Raw genomic sequence first — 12,410 nt, 5'->3', positions numbered from 1 at the left:
GTAAAATCACCATTACACAAGAGGTCTTCAATGGAGGGTAGAGGATACTGAAAGGTTATATAGTCTGAATTCAAGACAATGGCATAGCCAAGTGCAACACAAACTGATAAGGTTATGGCATTGTCATCTCAGGAGCACAATGAAGGAGTAGGAGGGTTTGGGGGTTGTTTTGTGGTTTTCTGGTTTGTTTGTCTGTTTTTTTAAACAAAACCAAACTCCTGATCTGTTGACGTACACATTAACCCTCACAGACCAACCACATTCACTGCATGTCAAAAATATTTTCTACTGGAACCTTATTCACCCCACTGTAAATTTACAGTGCCTTATTGTAACTTAATGTTTGAAATCTGTTCTTCAAACAAACAAACAGTTTTAATCGTGTGTACACAATCCTGCTGTAAAGGTAAGCAATTCCAAAGTGAAACTGCAACAAGAGAGATCCTGAGAGAGAATTCTCCAAGCGGATGCCAAGTCTGGAAATGTCTCAGTCAGCCCCTAGGAAGGATGTTATTTCACAGCAGCCATTCCTGACAGCACAGCAAAACAAGAAGGAAGCCCTCTGCTACTTCCTCTGAGAGCCCCCACCCCAGCTATGAATTCAGCATTGTGACACCTGCCCACACTGTAAGAAAGGCAGACATGAAGGTCTCAGCCAAAACCAGAATGCACTTTTTCTCCTGCATGTGCAATGACTGGTTTATGGCAGCATTAAATATTAAATTTTAATAACTACTGTACGAAACCACAAATGAAAAAAAAAAAGGATATATTTGGGGGAATATATAAACACATCCTTTCCCCAAATTTATTCACCTGGAAAGAAGCAAGGTGATTTATTTGCTTGCACCACCTAGTGGGGTTTAGTTTAATCTCCCAAAACATTCAGAGGTCAGTCGTGTTCCCACTTCATGACATTGGTGACAGACCTCATTTTCTCACAACATACCGCTTCAAGCCTCCACGACCCACTAACAGCACTACACTTCTAAGTTTCCACAAATCTATAAAAACACAGCAGAGAAAATCCTAGAAAACAATACCTACTTTGCTTGTATTGAGTTCTGCAGGAACTTAACAGAGATGTCACAGAAAACCGCTTCGCAGTGTCATGTTTATGAGTTTCTAATTTGAAGTACACATCAACAGCACCTTGTCAGAGCACACCATACATAATCTCCAGAGTCTGAACAGATTGTTAGGTGATAACAAGGCCACACACTGAGTTTTGGAAGATTTCTACAGCGCTTTTGAATCAATCCTCTGGCAGAGGCAGGCAGGCAGCGCAGAGATTTCTGTCTGCAGGAGGGATCGTCAGGGAGCAGCAACCACGTGTGACAGAGTCCAGCTGCAGCAGGAAGAAGCACCTCCACTGCCTCTGTCATGGTCCCAGGGTGTTCTGCCCCAGTTTGTGCTCACAAGTTGGCTGCTTTATCCTGCACTGCCCTGGCACAGAATTTTACTATGTGAAAAGTTCATCAGGTCAAACCCCAACCACATAATAGACAAGAACTCACTGAAAATTACATTTAAAGCTTGTATTTAAACACTAAACTGATCTTATTCAGAATACATTCTTCTCATAGTTGCTCCTAAGGAAGAATTCACATGTTGTAGTAAGAAGTGTTGCATTTGATCTGGAGCAGAAGTTATGCTATAGAGGCAGTACAGAATGTCTTTAGATGAGGCAATTAGACAAGAGAACAGTGCCAAAGTGCTTCTACATCTTCCACAGGAAGTTCTCAGAGAAGGGACCCTAAGCATTTACAGAATTTCACAGCACCTTTCTTTTTCAACATTATCAGTCTCAGTTCTCACTTCAATACAGACACATATTTGTAACTCATACAATAAATGCTATGCCCACTTGACAATAAGGAACTCATCACAAATGTCTCCTCTGGATGCACGGGAAGACTTTGGGGAATGATGCAAGACTTTTTATCCTTCCATAATTTTTCACATGAGAGGAAAACATTTTCATTTCATAGTGGTTTATAAAATAAATCTGTTTATTCAGAAACAATGCCTTTTTTTTTCCAAAAGAAACAGATGCAAGCAACAACTGCACTGACATGCAGGCACAGCCCCAGGCTATGGCACTGTCTAGGACAGTTAAGTACCATCTATACAATAAAATCATATTCTAACAATATGAGAGGATAACTGGACTACAACCAAACACACAACACAGCTGTTTGAAGAGAAGGCAAGAAGTGAGTCAAACTGTATTCTAAAGAAAGGATAAAGTGTTTGTTGTTTCCCTCTTTGTATTTTGAAACTTTTAGATTGTTTCAATCTTCATACAGAGTACTTTTTCAGGATAGAACATTAAAGTGATTTTATCACAGTTTTCTTATTTGCTCAAGGTTCCAACATGGACCATTTTGTTCTAGGAGGACTAAGATCAAATTTAAGACTTAATAGCTGCATAGGAAGTAGGAAAGAAAAGATGCTTGCAATTTTATTCCACGTACACTTGGCGCTCACCCACATAAAATGTGATTCTAAAACTATGAAGCAATATATGGGCAAAACATTAGACTTCCTACCCCATCTCAGAGCACTGCAGAATGCTGACTCCATTCAAAAAGACAAAAAAAGGTATCAAAGCTCAGCCTTTAAATCAACCACTGGTATCAACATATAGGTTCAGGCACAAAGGCACTGACTGTACGTGTTATTTTATGTATGTTATGAACGGCCAACTCAGGCCCCTAAACTGACCAACGCTGCTCTTTAGTGGAATTCTGATGTCCAACAATTTCCAAGCTGCCTTTGGCACTCCCATTTGGAAGGGCAGTGCTGTGTGGGCAGCTGATCCAACGAACCATCCCAAGAGGAACTCGCGCTATTCCCACCGTGGGACCACATCTACCAGCCAGACTTCTGGTCATGGTTAAACCACCAAGGACATTTTCAAAGCCCTCTCTACTGCACAGGATAAGACAGCAGTTACTCAGAAAACCATTTGCAGACAAAAAAAAAAAGGTAAGAAAAAACCCCAACAAATAACTACTCATAAAACTTTCCATCGTTTTTAACCAAATTTACAAAAGTACCTCTTAAATAGGGTCTAATGTGGGCTAAACACTAAAACTGCTTTATTAACAGTGTTCCTCATATTTAAAGACAAACTGCTGCTTATCAGGGATTTCTAAGATAAAAGCTGAATAGTAATCATATTTGCCTTAAGATTTCATTTTTATTTTTTAATGCTTTATGAAATGGCCCTCATATTTTCTGTTCCATTTCTCCTCTTTTTCTCAGCTACTTTCTAAAGCACTGCTGGTTGCTATGGTAACTTTGGCTTTTTTCCCCTCACTGTTCATGCAGGTTTTCATCAAACCCAATGACTTTTTTTAATCTTATCTACTCTATAACAATAGTTCTTTGACTAAGGTGCTGTATGCTGTACTAGATGAGAAACCTGGTATTTTACAGTAGCAACTGAAAAAATGGTAAGTTTTGTTAAATTCTGAGAATGAGCAAATAAAGTGAGGGGTTTTTTAGGGGGTTGGTTTGTTTTTTAAATGTCTGAGTACATTTCTTTCTTTTAATATGTATATTATTCAGGTAAAATATTTTAATTGACACACCAGTAAATATAAGATAGAGCAATTTTAAAACAGTAACACTTAAGGAACAGAAGATCTCATGTGGAAACTTTCTTTGGAAAGAAAAGGAATTGCTGCTGTTTCCCACAGACTCAGCAGGACACAACTAAACTAAATGAGAACCATGATATTTACTGCACTACCACTGCAGATTACAATCAGTCCAGATCTCCCTGTCACAGAACAAAAATACTTCTGGTCACTTGGATAAAATATTTGTGAAGATTAGCACGCAGCCTGTTGATCTATAACCCACAGGAAATATATGCAATGATAGATGAAATATATGCAAAGGCTTGAGCCACTTCCAAAGACTCTTCACTGAGATTCTATTTTAAATTTATTTTCCCAATAATATTTAAGTTTAGGGCTAAATTTTTCAATATAGATTTGGTCTTAAAGTTTTGCTTTCCCCTGTATCAATGCAGAGGAGATGCATTCTTGATATTTTCTACAGGACAAGGTTATCTTTTTCTGTTCCAAGTAGGAAGAACCTCTCAGGAGTACTTACCATCCCACAAAAAGTAACACACACACAGCAATTCAACCAGACTGAGCTGATTAAACAACACAAAATTATTTCAACGTACGAGACTGAACATTAAAAAAAAATAAATAAATCCACACCAAGCTATTAGCAACAAACAGATTAACTACTGCACTCACTAAATGAGGTCCAAAATAATTTACTCCAATATAATTACTCCAACTGGACTAAAGTTTTACTCCAATATAATTACCTGAACCTGGACCCTGGACTTTGTAATATCTGCAGGCAAGGCTGTGCTGGAGACAGTTTGGTCCAGGTCAGCAGAGAAGGTTATTGAAATTGGAAGGAGTTACTGTTTTAATGCTGTCATTCTTTCAAGTGATATTAAAAATACAGGTAAAAAAGGAAAAGGCTTTACAAACGAAGAAAATGACTATTTCATAGAATTCAAGCCCGAGAATGATTTTGTATTTACTTTCTGTGGAGAGGGGTTAGGTTCAATATTCATTTGCCTCAACAATAATAACTCACCTTTTTGTCTTTTATTATGGTTATGGAAATTTTCCATAATTTCAGGGTTTATAATCAGAAATACATAATGTTTTTTGACTTGAGTAGGTGACTAACATGTATATTGCTGTTATTTCTGATTGTACTGACTTCCTGATTCCCTCCTCTCCTATTAACTTTGTTTTCAATTCAGTTTGTAAAGAAGAATACCTAAAAATCACTCTTCTATTTTACAACGACAAATGAGAATAAATAATCTACAATTTGCCTCACTTCATTTCAGCAATTTTCTTTCTTTTCAAATTCCTGGTGAAGTTAGCTTCATTATATAATTATTCTTTTGTACAATTCTGATTACCTTTAGCAAAATAATCTGATTCCAAATGAGCACAGTAGGCATAAAATGCATTAATACATTAATCACTCCCTGTTGCAATTTACACTACACTAGTTTTCCTGAGACTTCAGTTTGTTACCACGTGCAGGATGCATATTCATTTGGCACATTAAAGATGGGGGGATTTCCACAGTAGGTGGGATTTCCTTTCTAATGATATCTGTATCTGCCACAACCTGCACAGTTTTCTCTTATGCTCACAGCAAGATACAGGCAACAGTCACACAGTGATTAGGTCTCTTCCATAGCTGCATTTTAGGATATAATTATCAATATGTAAAATAAGCTTCCCCTCCCCCTGCTTTTTCTTTCCAGTCTCAATGTATCTTGCAAAGGACTTCATTTTCCATCCAGAGAAAGCAGAAAGAAACAATTACTTGGGATATCTAAAAACTCAGCTAAGTACCTCAACCTCCTGGGTGATGTACTACTATAAATAAATTCCATATCACTCTACTAATCACTATTATTCTAAGGCATCTCTTGCATCTGTTATTATCATCCATAAAACTCACATATGTGTACACAAAATTCAACACAGTGATAATGATAATATTTTAAGAACTGCACTGTAATTTTAAATGTATTATATTTACTATCAGCTGAATTTAAGAACAGTCAAAATTAGGCACAGACTTGCCAACTGACTCATGTATAATCTCCCATAGTATTAAAGAAATAATTATGTTTGCACAGAACCTCAACAGTGTAATATAACAAGAATTTTGTGACCAGAATGGAATCCCTCTGTCTGCAGGATATGTACACCACCCCGTTTTCCTTTCTCCCACACTCCACCACCAAACTGGAAGTATGTCCCTCTCTGTGACCTTTCTACAGCTTCCAGTGTTGCTGGAATGGGAATGGCAACTGGGGAAGCTGTTTTCATGGTGCTTCTTAGATGTTTACTCTTTAGTAACTGAACAAACAAACACACATCACATAAATACAATTATTACTATAATACCTTTAGAGTGACATTGATGTAAACCATCTTTGAATCTATGGCATGAAAAGTCTTCCTGCCACAGCTAGCCTAATACTTTCTCCTGTCCTTCCTAAATTACCTTATAAACCCACAGATTAATAATAAGCAGTCTAATATTTTTCAGAAGTGCCATTAGATTCGCAAACCATGTAGGAGTATTCTGATTTAAGGACAATTTTCCACCTAACCACACTTTTTGCGTGCACACACAGTTTCCAGTTTTAAAACATTACAGCAGAGTGCAGATTTATCCATTTTACAGATATGCCATATATTTTTATGGAGACATTTGTAAAAGCTCCTAAGCATCTAATAAGATAGAAGTCAGCTCAGAATATTTTGTAATAAAGTACCTCTTAGTAAAAACTATATCAGAGGGAAACCACACACAAAGGAAAAAGGAACTAGGGCAGTCTATTTGACAGCTGAGGAAGAAACAGAGGTTATGTCCTCTATGGCTGAGATTTAGAGCAGTTTCACTTAGTGGCTGTTCTGCTCCAATTCCCCAGTTAAAATTTAGACCTACAGCAAGAAGTCTTCATTCCTATTTTATTCTAGCAGGAAGTCATGGTTCAGACTCTTAAGTAACCAACAGAAAAAAAAAATACTAGCCAGTGGGGAACTATGAAGCTTAAATATTGTTACAGTTAAATTGAGATAAACCTTACAGGGTTCACTCTATTCTCACAAACCAAAATGAGTTATAAATTGCTAACTATTTAGAGGTGTAACTTTTGTCCTATTATCAAATAGAAAATATACTACTGAAATTTTAGAGCAGCTGAAGCATGTCTATGGCAACATGTCTCACTTGCAGGTAACACAGGACCAGAAATCATCCAGGAATACGAGTAACCCTTTGTGACTTATATCTCACTCAAATTATTTAATACAACTATAATTTTATATGCACCTGTCAAATTCAAATAGCTACTGTAGAACCAGAGGAAAAACATACTCTTATCTACTCCTTTCATGCAGTTTACACTTAGCTAATCTTTCCAACTGCATAGAAAATCCAACCATTCCTACCCTTCAGAGCGCTGTGCTGCTCAGGAGGAAATTCAGATGGACAATCTGCAAGCCAGATTTGTCCCTAGTTTTGGAAAGCTGCTGCCAGCAGAACAGTCGCCCCAGACTGCAGTTCCAGGAAGGCAGCCATGGGGAAAACATATTGGCAGCAAGCAGCCCCAGCCCTCCTGTCCCTCTTGGAGCCCATATGGGGTCTGTGCAAGCTGGAAAGCAAAGTGGGCTGTTCAGCAGGACACCCTCAGCCATGCGGGCTGGCACAGATTAACTCTGCCCCCTCTGCCACACAGTGCCCTCAGTGAGGGCTCAAGGACCATCTGCTCTCTGGTTGCAGGTAATCCCCTCCCAGGGAGGGCAGCAGACCTGTCAGAAACAGGCCCCCAGAGTACCCAGGACCAGCTCGCTGTGGGGCCGGGACAGGGCCGACACATTCCAGTGGCCTCCTCTGACAGCCAGTTTGGCTTTTCTAAGCAGAATAAATGAACCCAACTTTGCCTTAAGAACATGCCATGTCTCAGGACAGTAAAAACACTTTCAGTAATGGTTAATTGAACTTGATGAGGGTACTCAGATTCCTCATGTTAAGTGTGAATTCAAACATTTTCTCCTGGAGAAGAGGAGGCTCAGGGGAGATCTCATCGCTCTCTACAACTCCCTGACAGGAGGGTGTAGCCAGGTGGGAGTCGGGCTCTGCTCCCAGGAACCAGCAGTAGGACAAGAGGGCTCGGTCTAAAGCTGTGCCAGGGGAGGTTTAGGTTGGATATCAGGAAGAAATTCTTTCCAGAGAGAGTGCTCAGCCATTGGAATGGGCTGCCCAGGGAGGGGGTGGAATCACCGTCCCTGGAGGTGTTTGAGGTGAGACTGGATGTGGCATCAGTGCCATGGGCTGGGAAGCACGATGGGGTTGGAGCAAGGGTTGGACTTGATGATCTCAGAGGTCTTTTCCAACTTGGTTGATTCTGTGATTCTATGTTTTGCAGAGTAAGTACAGGAGGTAACCCACTCCTACACAGTACCCTTGCACGCATTTGGAAGCTGCACGAATCCAAGTGTCTGTCATTTCTCATTCCTTGCTGAAAAACCAATAATGTAATGAACATTTTTTAAAATATTGAGATAAGAAATATAAAAAGAGTGAAAATACACCATCAATTTAAAGATTATCATCTGTTGAAGATTATTCTGAAAGATTAGCAGTGTTTTCCCTTATCCTTCAATCAGTGTCTAAAATTGTACCAATACACTGTCAGTATTATTCCGTCTCTTCCTCTGCATCTGGTCCCTCCAGCATTGACTTTTTTGTACGTTTTAACATAGCAATTACACAGAGAATTACACAGAAAATACCACTGTAAAATTAAGAATCCAGCAACAGAAAGCAGGGGAAAGGTGCATCATTTTTAATTGTTTCAGGTTCTGATAAACCACTCCCTTAGTAGTGGAATAAATCACTTCAGCTACACTTCAGGAACTTTTTTTTTTAACATAATTCAAGGAATTAATGCTAAAGCAACTCTGAATACCAATACTCAACATTTATTCTTTCCTTCCCCACAGCAAAGGAGATTCTAGCCTCCACTGTGGTCTTGCCTTCTCTTGGGAACTACTGTATCGAACTATTCACATCTCAGCTCTTGGCAGGGATGGGAAGAAGACACGCTCTCCCTCTCCAAATTTGCTTCTAAATCCTCATTCCTGCCCATCATCAAAATGCTGTTCAAGTAATGCTGTGCTTTCACTATTGTGTATAGTATGCACAAAGCAAAAAGGGAATTCCCTTAATCATCTGAAGGTTTCATTTTTGGAAGTCCAATTATTTGAACCATTCCTGCATCCATAAGAAACATAAATACATTAAAAACATAAACTGGTGCTACATTACAGAGCATGAACACACCTCTACACTCACACACGCAGTAGCAACTTCCAGTTCACTTTGTAAAAGAGAAATCTTGCCTGTCTTTCTATTCCAAATTACATCTGACCTCTAGGCAGATGAGTAAGAGGGTTTCCACCTTTATAGTTCTCTTTCAGCATCATGTAGAGTTGTGGTCAATTTAGTGTTGCTTTCTGAACGGGCACAACAGAGCTGGGCTGTGACCACTCTGGGAAAGCTGCACATCCACAGCTGCAATTATATTCCCTTTCAGCCCCAGGAATCTCCAAACAGTAAACTGGAGCCAACTGAATTAAAGTTACTAGGATTCAAAAGACACTACAACATGTCTAACCCAAGAACAGCTCCAGCTCCCTTTTGTATCCTGCTTTCATCTTTTTTTTTTATTTTTTCCACTTCAAGGGATACAAAACACTGTTGTACTCCATTACTTTTTGTTTGTTATTTACCAATACCAACCCATCATGCAACCAGAATTCTGCCTGCAAAAATGTTGAATAAATCCCATTTTGCACTAAATTCTTTGTTTACAGAATTACTATATTTTCCTCAAAGATCAATCTTATCACACAGGTAATATTTTGCTGTCCTACAAATTTTATAAAATAATCTTAGCAGTAGCTTGGGCACTTTGGTAGACATATTCAGCATCTGTTCTTTCCCCTCCCACAGTTTCTATAGATTTCTGATACTCTTGACCAAACACATGAAACAATCTCATTTTGTAAAGTAATATTAAACAGTGTTCAGCAAGCCATCTGTAAATCCAGTGCTTTATGTGATCAGAATTGCCTTTTGTAATCACCTTGAGTTTTCTTTCCAACCTGTGATGCAATTGTGAGTTTCTCGCTCCCCTGATACCAGAAATTCACCCTGGTCTATTCAAAGAGCTAACTGCATTAAAAAGAGATCCTTGGCAATAATGCAATGCCTTTTTTTTTTTTTTTTGAGTTCAGCTCTTCTTTCACAATCTACATTTCACTTCTGGGACCCTCAGTATGCCCACTGGGCAGTGTAACTTCTCCAAGTGTAGCAGAGCCTTGAGAAATAAGCAGTGCAGGGAAAACATCTCACTGTCATCCAGTCCATCACACAGCTTTATGAAAACCAACAAGAAGGCTTCAAGGACTTGTATTTAAGTAATAAACTTAACAGCTCTACTCTAAGAGCTTTGGTTCACCAAACATCTGACTTAAGAAAAGTCTCTCCTATTAGGAGGGTTGGAAGATGCAGACAGAGATCATTTTATGGTCTTTAAGCCATCATTATATAAATATGTTGTGAAGGCAGACTGCCCCTTTCTCTCCAACAGCTTTGGGCAAGACACAAATTTTCAGTGGCAGACCATCCAGAAGGTTATCTATCCCTCAGGCACTCAAAAAAAAAATCAAGTGTAAGCTTTTTTACAACAGAGAAAGACTAAGAGCATTTTCACATGGCTTAATACCATATAAAACAAAGAGCAGTGATGTTGCTTGAGCCTCAGAGACTTCATAGTTACATGCCCAGTTTAATTTCTGGGACATAAGGAATGTTAATGTGTGCTTGGCCACTAAATTCCAAAGATTAAGAGTCCCATAATCACTGCTTCCAGATGCCTGTTTGCTCTTTGCCCCCATTTTTTTCTGGTTCCTAGAAATCACACAGAAGTGTATCCTAACAAGAAGTGTATCCTAACAAACATCAACAGCCGTTCTGGTACTTCTGACAGGAAGTAAATAAGAGTAACAGAGTTTTACTGAAATTCTCATGTTACCTCAGAGTGCTGAAAACATGCCAAAATTACACAAAAATATTTCCTGGTCAGATTTTAGGCCAAATCCTACAGCTGCTTGCACGGTCTCCTTCAGCAGAAACATCAGCTACAGAAGTACCTTAGGAACAGATATTAATTTATATTTAGCACCTGGGCAGCAAAGCAAGAAAATCTAGCCAGGACCTCCATATAAATAGCACTAGAAAGACTAACAAGCACTTTCAGGAGACTGCAATTATAAAGCAGCCCACTCAACTGCAAAAATAATAGCAGGTAAAGATCACACAGAAGAGGTGAAGATGAAATAATAAAATAAAGATGCTACGTAGGAAAGGTGAAAAAAGGAGTGGAAAAAGGAGGGAAAGGGGAGAAAAATGACCTTGACTGGACATTCTGTGATTAATGGATATTTTCAAGTTATCTCAGTGATTTAAAATCTACTGGATATACTTAAGACTTCCCATTAAATCTGCCATGCAACCATTTTAGACATTACCTGTCCACTGCCAGTCCACTGGCATATCTAAGTCACTTATGAAGAACATGTAGCTTCTGCACCTGATTAAAAGCTAAAGTTAATAAAAATATTGCCACTGATTTGCATGTGCTTCACACTACCTCTACAGACCAAGAGGTTTCTTTGCTGTCAAAGTCTATTAAAATTGTATGTATGAATAACTATATATAGGTTCAGCAAAGTAGCCTAGTACTGAAATGACAGAAGCACAGTCTGGTACTAATAGTTGAAGGTTTCTCGTAGAAGAAATGCAAGATGCCACATAAAACAAAAATGTGAGGGAAGGGGTGAAAAACCATCAGACCAAAGGGAACCTGACTCAAGAGCTACAGTTTTGAAACAAAACTTTTTTTTTTCTGGCACAAAGCATGGTCAAAGAAATACTTTCAAAGGAATAAATAATATATTGTTCAAAGCTGCTTTTTGAAATATCTTGCTAAATAGGGGCTATAATTACCAAGCATAACACTTCAGTGTACTTAAAGTCTCCCCAACACGATTTATACCTGCAGTTTCTTTTGATATTGTCATTCATCCTTATTTATTTTATACAGATGTTATACTAGTGAGACTGTACCCTCCTATATAATTATTCCTTCTATACCCTTCATATTCATTTTAGTTGCACTACCTTGAAAAGATCTTTTACACTTATAGCTATAGGGGTGTAGGTAGATGTGGATATGTACACATTGAACTATCTTTAGGCAAGAAATGAAACTCCAAATATATTTTAAAAATACTTTAGGAAATATACCAATAATATTTAAGAGTAAGTATTAGTCCACTCATCTTTAATTACTTTCAGGTTATCAAAACACAAATGGATCACAAAATCCACACTTACCATTAAAACAGAATAAATATGTAAGACATCAGAGGAAAATACAGTGCCTGTGTAACTGATTGGTGTGCTTCATGTAATAAATTATGAAACCCATCCAAAATGTTTGTGGAAGAACAATGCTACCTGGAATTAACAGCTTCTTAACCTCCCTGGCAATTCAATGGGGGTCTGATAACTTTTAAGTTCTTTTTCACTTTTTACATTATTCTGAAACTGAAACACAGTTACATCTCCATGAGGTTGCTGACCAGCTGGAAAAGTGGGAAATTAGATAAACCCCTGCTGTTACCCCCTCAAATTCACACCAAGCAACAAGTGAGCCCAACTCCTCCTTTCCGTGCCTGGCTGATTTCAGCTGGGTC

General features: G+C 38.5%; 1 protein-coding gene across 1 annotated transcript in view; it reads right to left on the bottom strand.

Moving 5' to 3' along the window:
• The window catches only part of PIGK (phosphatidylinositol glycan anchor biosynthesis class K), a 63,795-nt gene that overhangs the window by 31,481 nt on the left and 19,904 nt on the right, over positions 1-12,410 (bottom strand). The window lies entirely within an intron of this gene.

The sequence above is a fragment of the Corapipo altera genome, unplaced genomic scaffold (assembly GCF_003945725.1).
Source record: "Corapipo altera isolate COAL_440 unplaced genomic scaffold, ASM394572v1 112, whole genome shotgun sequence".
NCBI lineage: Eukaryota > Metazoa > Chordata > Aves > Passeriformes > Pipridae > Corapipo > Corapipo altera.
Note: the sequence above shows the minus strand (reverse complement) of the source record. Positions and strands in the feature narration are given on the sequence as shown.